The 7,868-nt window shown below is 32.5% G+C and overlaps 1 long non-coding RNA gene across 1 annotated transcript; it reads right to left on the bottom strand.

Moving 5' to 3' along the window:
* Nucleotides 1–5,871: 5,871 nt before the first annotated feature.
* LOC132730764 (uncharacterized) lies at nucleotides 5,872–7,266 on the bottom strand. Its single transcript, XR_009625795.1, has 2 exons — nucleotides 7,045–7,266; nucleotides 5,872–5,997 (listed from the first exon to the last, which is right to left on the bottom strand). It is a non-coding gene; the product is annotated as an uncharacterized LOC132730764 (long non-coding RNA).
* Nucleotides 7,267–7,868: the final 602 nt, after the last annotated feature.

The raw sequence follows: 7,868 nt of genomic DNA, 5'->3' as shown, positions 1-7,868 counted from the left end.
ACATAAGAGACAAATTATAAATCATGATAATATAGTAAAGGATGAAATTAAAAGAATGTTGAATTATGAAAGCACGTGATAAACGTTCGTAAGTACACCATTTATATTGTTTATGATTTATGTAAGGAGTTAGGCAAGACAAAACCGCTGTGTGCTAGAGATATATTCATGTACAAGATCAAATATTTTGGCATTTGTTTCATTGCTGAGACCTCTGTCGCCATACAGTATAGTTGACAATGTAACTGTGGCTATTTGGTGGAGCTGTTCCTTGAGAATGGCTCTCTGGCGGGAAAATTGATTACAATTAAAAAAAAAGTGACACGAATCTTCAATCTCACCGCACTGACAGAAGGGTTCACCAATTATGTTTTTAGAAAAGAGATCTTCCTTTAGAATGTTGCAATGGGTTCTAAGTCGTGTGTGTAAGATTTGGGACTTACGGTTACCGTGGTAATAGTATATGGGTACTTTTGAAAGTGTAGAATTTAGTTTGTTTTTAAATATGCCGATGCTTTCTGAATTTCTGACTTCCACAGGTAGTTAGTTCCACTCACTGATCGTAGAATGAAGAAAAGATTTAGAGAAGTATTGAGTATTACAATGTATGTTTCTGGTATTATAGCCATTTCTAAGATTATAAGGAGTGACATCATCAACAGATTCAGGGACTAGAGAAGATAAATATGGTGGTACCAGGAAGTTTGTCATTTTGTAGTACATTATTAATTTGTGTTTAAGCCTTCTAGATTTAAGAGTTTCAAGACCAGTTTCTTTGTACTTTGTTTCATTTAATCATTGCATACATTATTATAAATGTAAATTGCAAGGTAATGCCAAACATTGACATTTAATGTTTGTCGAATATAGAGACTCAATTTCCCTTCACAGATGCACTAGCTACTAGCAAGAAGCAGAGCAACAAATCATTCCGCGGATTATTTAGTTTTCCAAATATTTTTTTTTTTAATTTCATTGTTTTTACAAAGTCTTACAATATGCATTGAGTGTCGTGGAATTTTCTATCTCCTTCAATTATCATGGATGATTCAAGATGGATCTTCTTCTTTATTTTTGTCAGCTATTTAAATACAGGTAAGTAATCAAATCTTCTATTCGGCATGGTTCATGTTAAAATTTCGTATAAGTTGGATGCTGTTTTTTTTTCTTTACATGAAAATTGCTCACGTTTTTGACATGCGATACGGTCTCATTATCTATATATCAAAGCATATCCCTTGATAGTTCTTGAAGTAAAATATTTGATAAAAAAATGTTTCGTAAAATTTAATCTTTAAAAACAATTAAAGAAAAAAATCAGTAAAATTATATATTTGATTATTCATTTTATAACAATTAAAGTATTTCTTAATCAAAATATCAAAATACGGATGTACAGACGGACTATCTATTATAATTTCATCGTGTTTTATTGCTATTAGCCTGATTATTTATTGGCAGTTAATATAGTCTGCATTGCTATATGGAAATGATGAAAGGGATTGTAAGGGATTGTAAAAAAAACATTATTACATTGGTATAAATATAGCAATACAAAGTAGCTCGCCTTCAGATGGTAAAATGTAAACAAAAATGAGCATTTAATACTGGTCAATTTTGTTTAACGTGAACGCGAAATTTCATCTCTTTATTTATTAAAAAAGTTTACAAAATTGTCATCAAAACCTGATCTTTTCTTAATCTAGTGGTTACAAACGCATTATACATGTTAAAGTAGCCGGTATAAATAGAAAAGACAATTTTTTCAACATCATCATGTGTCACAACAGTGGTTCCCGGCATTCAGTGACTTTTCAACCACTGTCACATGATACTAGAGACAACCCAGAATTGTGTAATAATATCCCGCCGATAACTAAGAAAAGCAGACTGTATGTTTTCGGAGGAAAAATGTCAAAATATTTTACGATTTCTTTCAGTTATATTATATGCATGTATTTTAAAAGAGATTTGTAAATATAAGCACAACCCTCGATTTTATGTTATCTTTTTGATGTGTGCTACTTTAAAGAATTTCATTATTTCTGTAAAGAATTTCATTTTAGACCCTTCACAAAAAGAATGTTTTTTGTGGTTACTTTCGAAAAAGGATATGCATAGTTCGTAAAATGTGTGGTTGTTTCTATGGCATTGATTAAAATTTAAATTTCTTAAATAAATCTCATGGAATACTTAAAACAGAATGCATACTTAAAACAGAATGATATGCAAAGGATAATCATGAAATATGCTCAGAAATAAATTGACTTTCGCGGTTATGACAATCATTGATAGTTATCAGTGTCACACTACGAGAGTCCTTCAAAATCCTCCAATTTTTAGAGAAAAAAAACAACAATAGTTTTGTACAACGGCGAGACTATTTAAGTATTTATTGTTTTTAAGGTGAACATATAAAAAAGTGTATATATTTTTTTCAAAATTTTAGATTAAAAAACATACATGTTGTATAATCTAGTCGATTTCTGAATACATATGAAATGGAAGTTTCTGGGGCATTTTCCCGTACACAATTAAAATTTCAGATTCAACACATACAAGAATGTTAAATGAGTGTTGAAAACTAGATGACGGCTTCTGGTGCATTTTCGGGTACACATACATTTACATACACATTTTTATATTGCCATGAAACTTTCAGACATGCCATGTTAAACTTGTCTTTGGATCTTTTACTTAATATATGACTGATGCTGAATAATCAAGACTTCTTTCATAGACAAAGTTGTGAATAACCAGCCGAGTTTTGTGATTTAATGTTTTAAAAACAAAAACACACATATCGGTGTGTTACATCGGTTCTTTGGTATTTTCATTTATTTCTTAAATCCTTACCATGCTACAAATTTTAACGACTTTGTACTGCTGAAGTCCTTCAAGGATAAAGTTCCATCGGACTCATACAAATGATTACTTAACTGTTGAATAACTGTTTAAATACATTTAAATTACAGGATCTTTGAACAATGGAAGTTCTTGATACAATCACTGTGATGGTTTATCTGTCATTATTATCATTATTTGGAACTATTGGCAACAGTTTGGTACTTTACATATACTCAGATAAGAAAGAAAAGTCAACCGCTGGAATATTTATAATGAGTCTCGCAGGTGCTGACCTATTCACGTGCCTGATCATAATGCCTTTTACTGAGGCCGATATTTATCTGGACTATTATTTACAATATGATGTGCCATGCAATATATACATGTTCTTTATCACTTGCAACATAACGTTTGCTGCGTTCATCATGGTTGCTATCGCGACAGATAGGTATTTTTGTATATGCCATCTGTTTCTTCATGTTTTGAATATAAGACGCGCGAAGATAATAGTTTTCTGCCTGTTAGTAGCGGCATCATGTTTGGGAATCGTGACTTCACTTATACGTGGCGTTTATGTTTTTTTCGGCAAAACTGGAATGAACAAAACATCAAACTTCTCTACGCTTGAAACGCTTGAAAATGTTGCGTTAAATAAGTCAAGAAGTCTACAAAATGATGAGATCAAACAAAACGAAACTGAAACCTTCAATTTTCAAGACAGTGCTCAAAACGTTACATGTTATTCGAACTTATCGGTCCTAGCTGATGTATTATCTCAAAGTACAAATACAGCTGGAACAATACAGTATACAGGATTCTGTCTACCAAACTTTATCATTATTGGTCTAGTACATGTAGACATGTACCAGAAGATGTATGCGGGCACCTATCTACTATCATTTGTTGCCGTAGTAGTTTTATACCCCTGATATACAAGTCCATTCACGAACACCGAGCCAAGAGAAGCAAAAGGAAACGATCCAGTCTATGTCCTGCTGGGGTAATATCTTTAATAAGGTTCGTCAATTCTGATCTAATATATATCACCTGTGAAGAAATATTAGATAGTATGTAACATATTGGACATCTGGAATCATTGCACATGACTAATTATCATAATTTGATAAGAATTTTAACAGTTATGATTTATAAATTTATGAAGAATAATAGGACGAGACTAATTTAAGCAATATTTACATGAACAGATGAAATGTTGTAGCCCACAACAAACTTATATAATGCGGGGCAAAAACAAACATGATATGAAAATTCGCATTTGTCGCAGGTTCGTACATATCATGTTATAACAAATTTCGTTTCGAGTTACATTATATGAATCTTATCATAAAAATTGGACATTCTCTTTGTTTTATCTATGTAATACTTACATATGAACACACCTGCGGATGCTTCTTTAATTGCAAATGTCACTTTTGTCATATATAACAGCTGCAATCCTTTCATTTTCGCCGTCTTTTGGTTGTTTTAGTGACTTTGTTTTTACTTCTATTTTACAAATCAATTATGTTTCATTTATTACAGATCGATGCATTATCTGTAAAAGAGAAAACTCTTATTGCGAACATTCATACCGCACTTATGTTATTTGTGGTAGCAATAGTGTTTGGTGTAACATTTTTACCGGCATGGCTGATGTCACTCCGTCTGGTGAACTACAATCAGATAGTGTTCTATATGTACTTTATGTATAACACTGCAAATCCTTTTATTTACGCGTTTATGAACAAATCTTTACGTGACGATTTAGGCAAAGTCCTGAAGTGCAACAGTATGGCAATGGTGTAGTTGTTACAGCATTGCTACAAAGTTTACGAGAATTGATAGTGAAATGAAAATTTCATATATAATTGATACAAATGTTACATATTGTTACAAGCGTTACAGCATAAGCCCTAAACTGCTTAGAAATCGAAATCTGTAACCTTACATAGATGTTAGAAGGTTGTATTATAAATGTATAGATCTAGTTGTTACAACATTGTTGCAAGTGTAACAAGAGTTTGAAGTGAAAACTTCATATGAAATTGTTACAAATGTCACAGAATGTTACAACTGGAACAGCACAAGCCTACTAAATGGTCAGAAATCGGATTAAATACACTTTAATTATGACCAATCTAACTAGAGATGACTTAAACTGGGCCATTTCAAAATTTTTAAAGAACTACTTTCTAGACTACAATTGGTTCGGTCAAATTCGGTACCGGGTTGAGACCTAAATGAATCCAAAATTTAAGTTAAGCCAAACTTTCTACTCATTTCCTAGTAATTTAGTGTTATACAAGTACAATCATATAGGTTTGACATGTCTCTAACAAATTACATTAATGCAGTACAATTTCTTAAATATGAACCTTCATGCGAAAAGTCAGGCTCGGCCAATAGAATTTTACGCAAAAATTTATATTACAAATTCTGTCATATCTTTTGATTCTGTCAATGGATTTTCTTCGAATAAAGTTTAATGTTACCGGCTAATGTCATACAGTTATTTTTATGAAAGAATAAGACCTTATTGCTTAAAAATTGTAATAAAAACTCCATTTCTTTAAATGGGAGCATGAAATTTTGGGTTAAAATACAAGTAATCACAATTAAATGTGCTTTTTTCATAACTTTTTCCTTCAATATTGTAATAAAACTTACTGATTATGATTTTTACCTATATACCATGGTAAATAAAGTAAAGAACCAACATACACACCCTACATTGTTTGCTTAAGATATCAATAAAGACAAACAGAGGTAATCTTAAGGTTAGCAAAGAGGTTACCATATCACCATGGGCTATGTCTTCTGACAAAGTAAGATTAGCCAACTCTCACACAAATAAGGCTTAAAAAAGATGACACATACCGTCTCCCACTTTAAATCATTGAGAAGTCTTAATATAGTCAGAATTAGAGAAATTTTCTCCTGATATACATCAAAATAACTACCAAATATTGCCCGAGCATTGGGAGTCGCTACCGTCAATAGCTGAAGTTTCAAACTAGACATAAGTTATTACCTTCTCAATGTGTCCTGACAAAGCTGCTGCCAAACTGAGCTGAAGGAGTCCTTCCATAGATCTTTACCAGGATAAGGTAAGGTCCTTTACTCAAACCCAGGCTTTGGTAACTGCACGGTCTGAAAAAATATGCAACACTAGTACAAGCCTAAGAAAATTATAAGAGGCATTTATGCTGTAATTCTGATATCTGAAAAAGAAAGAAAATAATGTCTTAATTAATCAATGGCTAGATTTGCTAATTCACACAGGAGAGCTTATATAAATATTGTGTGCTGAAAAATGCATGCCTGCATGAAAATAGCAGTTTAGACATTATAAATCTAACCTTAATTAACTGATGTAGCAGCTACAACAACAACAATCATATCAACTGTGTTATTCTAAATGAGCCAATTATCCATAAAGGACACTGTTTAATGACTAGAAAATATTTTATGTGTATATATTAATAGCAAATACATTCTGCAACACAGCAAAACATCAAGTTTCACTACACTGAAAATGCCTATATTTCCAAATTTTATAAATCACATTTGTCCTGTTCAATTGTCAGTTCTGCTTCATTGAAATACAAGAAAATAGTGAATATTTACATACTGATTACTACAGCATCAATCCTTTGCTGAAACATCAAAACATATAATGTGTGGTCCATATGAGCAATAGGCTACTATGGTGCTTGTTCGAATCCCATGGCCGGTGCTTCTTGGGCCCCTTAGAGATCTCTGGAATGAGCTTGCCAATCACTTTTTTTACCAATGTAACCAATCTGAAACCACACACTCCCCAATTCCTTGCAATGCATAATTTATCCATAATTTAAGATGCATTTCTCTAAAAATTATCATTTTCTATATAAATCTTATAAAAATAAGCTAGATTTATAGTATATTGCTAAACACAGGGTGCAAAAATAAAATTTATCAATTTATAAACTGCTTTTTACAAAATTTAAATTTCATTTTTTAATTCTAAATTTATCTTTACAGTTTTAATTCAATAAAATGTGGTTAATCTTTCATGCAAAAGCTCTGTACCCTTCTCCCTGCTTACTGACACAGTAGCAGACATCTACATTTGAAGGGGAGATAACAATAACAACATATGTCCCAATTTAAAATGTCAAAATTTAAAATTTGAAATAAAATTTAAAATTTTCAAACCTGTCAGTTATCCTTTATTTTCCTGACTTCTTTTCATAAACACATCACTGATGCAAAGTTTCATCCATATCCATCAACCAGTTCCAATTTTTCTTATTTCTTATCTAGGACTCGGACCGGTGAATTTTCGTACTATTTGTTCTATAGTAAATCAGTCAAATTTGAGGCTTAATTCTGGATTCCACTGTTCTTGATGAATTATATACTGTCTTCAACTTTAAACATTAAACATTACTTACTATCTAAGTCCAATGAGGCCCAAAATATAATAGGTTAGCCATCTACTTTTTTCAGAAATCTTCATTCTGTTGTAACACTGTTTAAATTCACCTCTTTAAAAACTCCTGACAGCTGGTGGGTAGTACATCTTTAATCCTTCCACTAACAAATGAGTTCCTGGAGAATACACAAAAAATAACTTTTAAAGTCATCATATAACACACAAAAACTACCCACATGCAATAAATACACTTTAATTATGACCAATCTAACTAGAGATGACTTATACTGGGCCATTTCAAAATTTTAAAGAACTACTTTCTAGACTACAATGGGTTCGGTCTAATTCCGTACCGGGTTGAGACCCGACGTGCTACAGAAGCAGTACGGCATGAGCGGTTCAGTGCTCAGCTGGCTTGATTCATACCTTCGTCCGAGGGGCTGTCGCGTGTGTGTCAACTCGGCGGTCTCAGCTCCACGGCAACTAGAGTGCAGTGTCCCCCAGGGTAGTTGTTTAGGGCCTTGGCTCTACCTAACGTATGCGGAAACCTTGTTTGACGTGATTCCATCTGGATTATCGGTGTATGGATTCGCTGATGACCATA

The sequence above is a fragment of the Ruditapes philippinarum genome, unplaced genomic scaffold, assembly GCF_026571515.1.
Source record: "Ruditapes philippinarum isolate M1 unplaced genomic scaffold, ASM2657151v2 ctg7616_1_1_1_1, whole genome shotgun sequence".
NCBI lineage: Eukaryota > Metazoa > Mollusca > Bivalvia > Venerida > Veneridae > Ruditapes > Ruditapes philippinarum.
The sequence above is the reverse complement of the archived record's forward strand: the minus strand, read 5'-3'. Positions and strand labels throughout refer to the sequence as shown.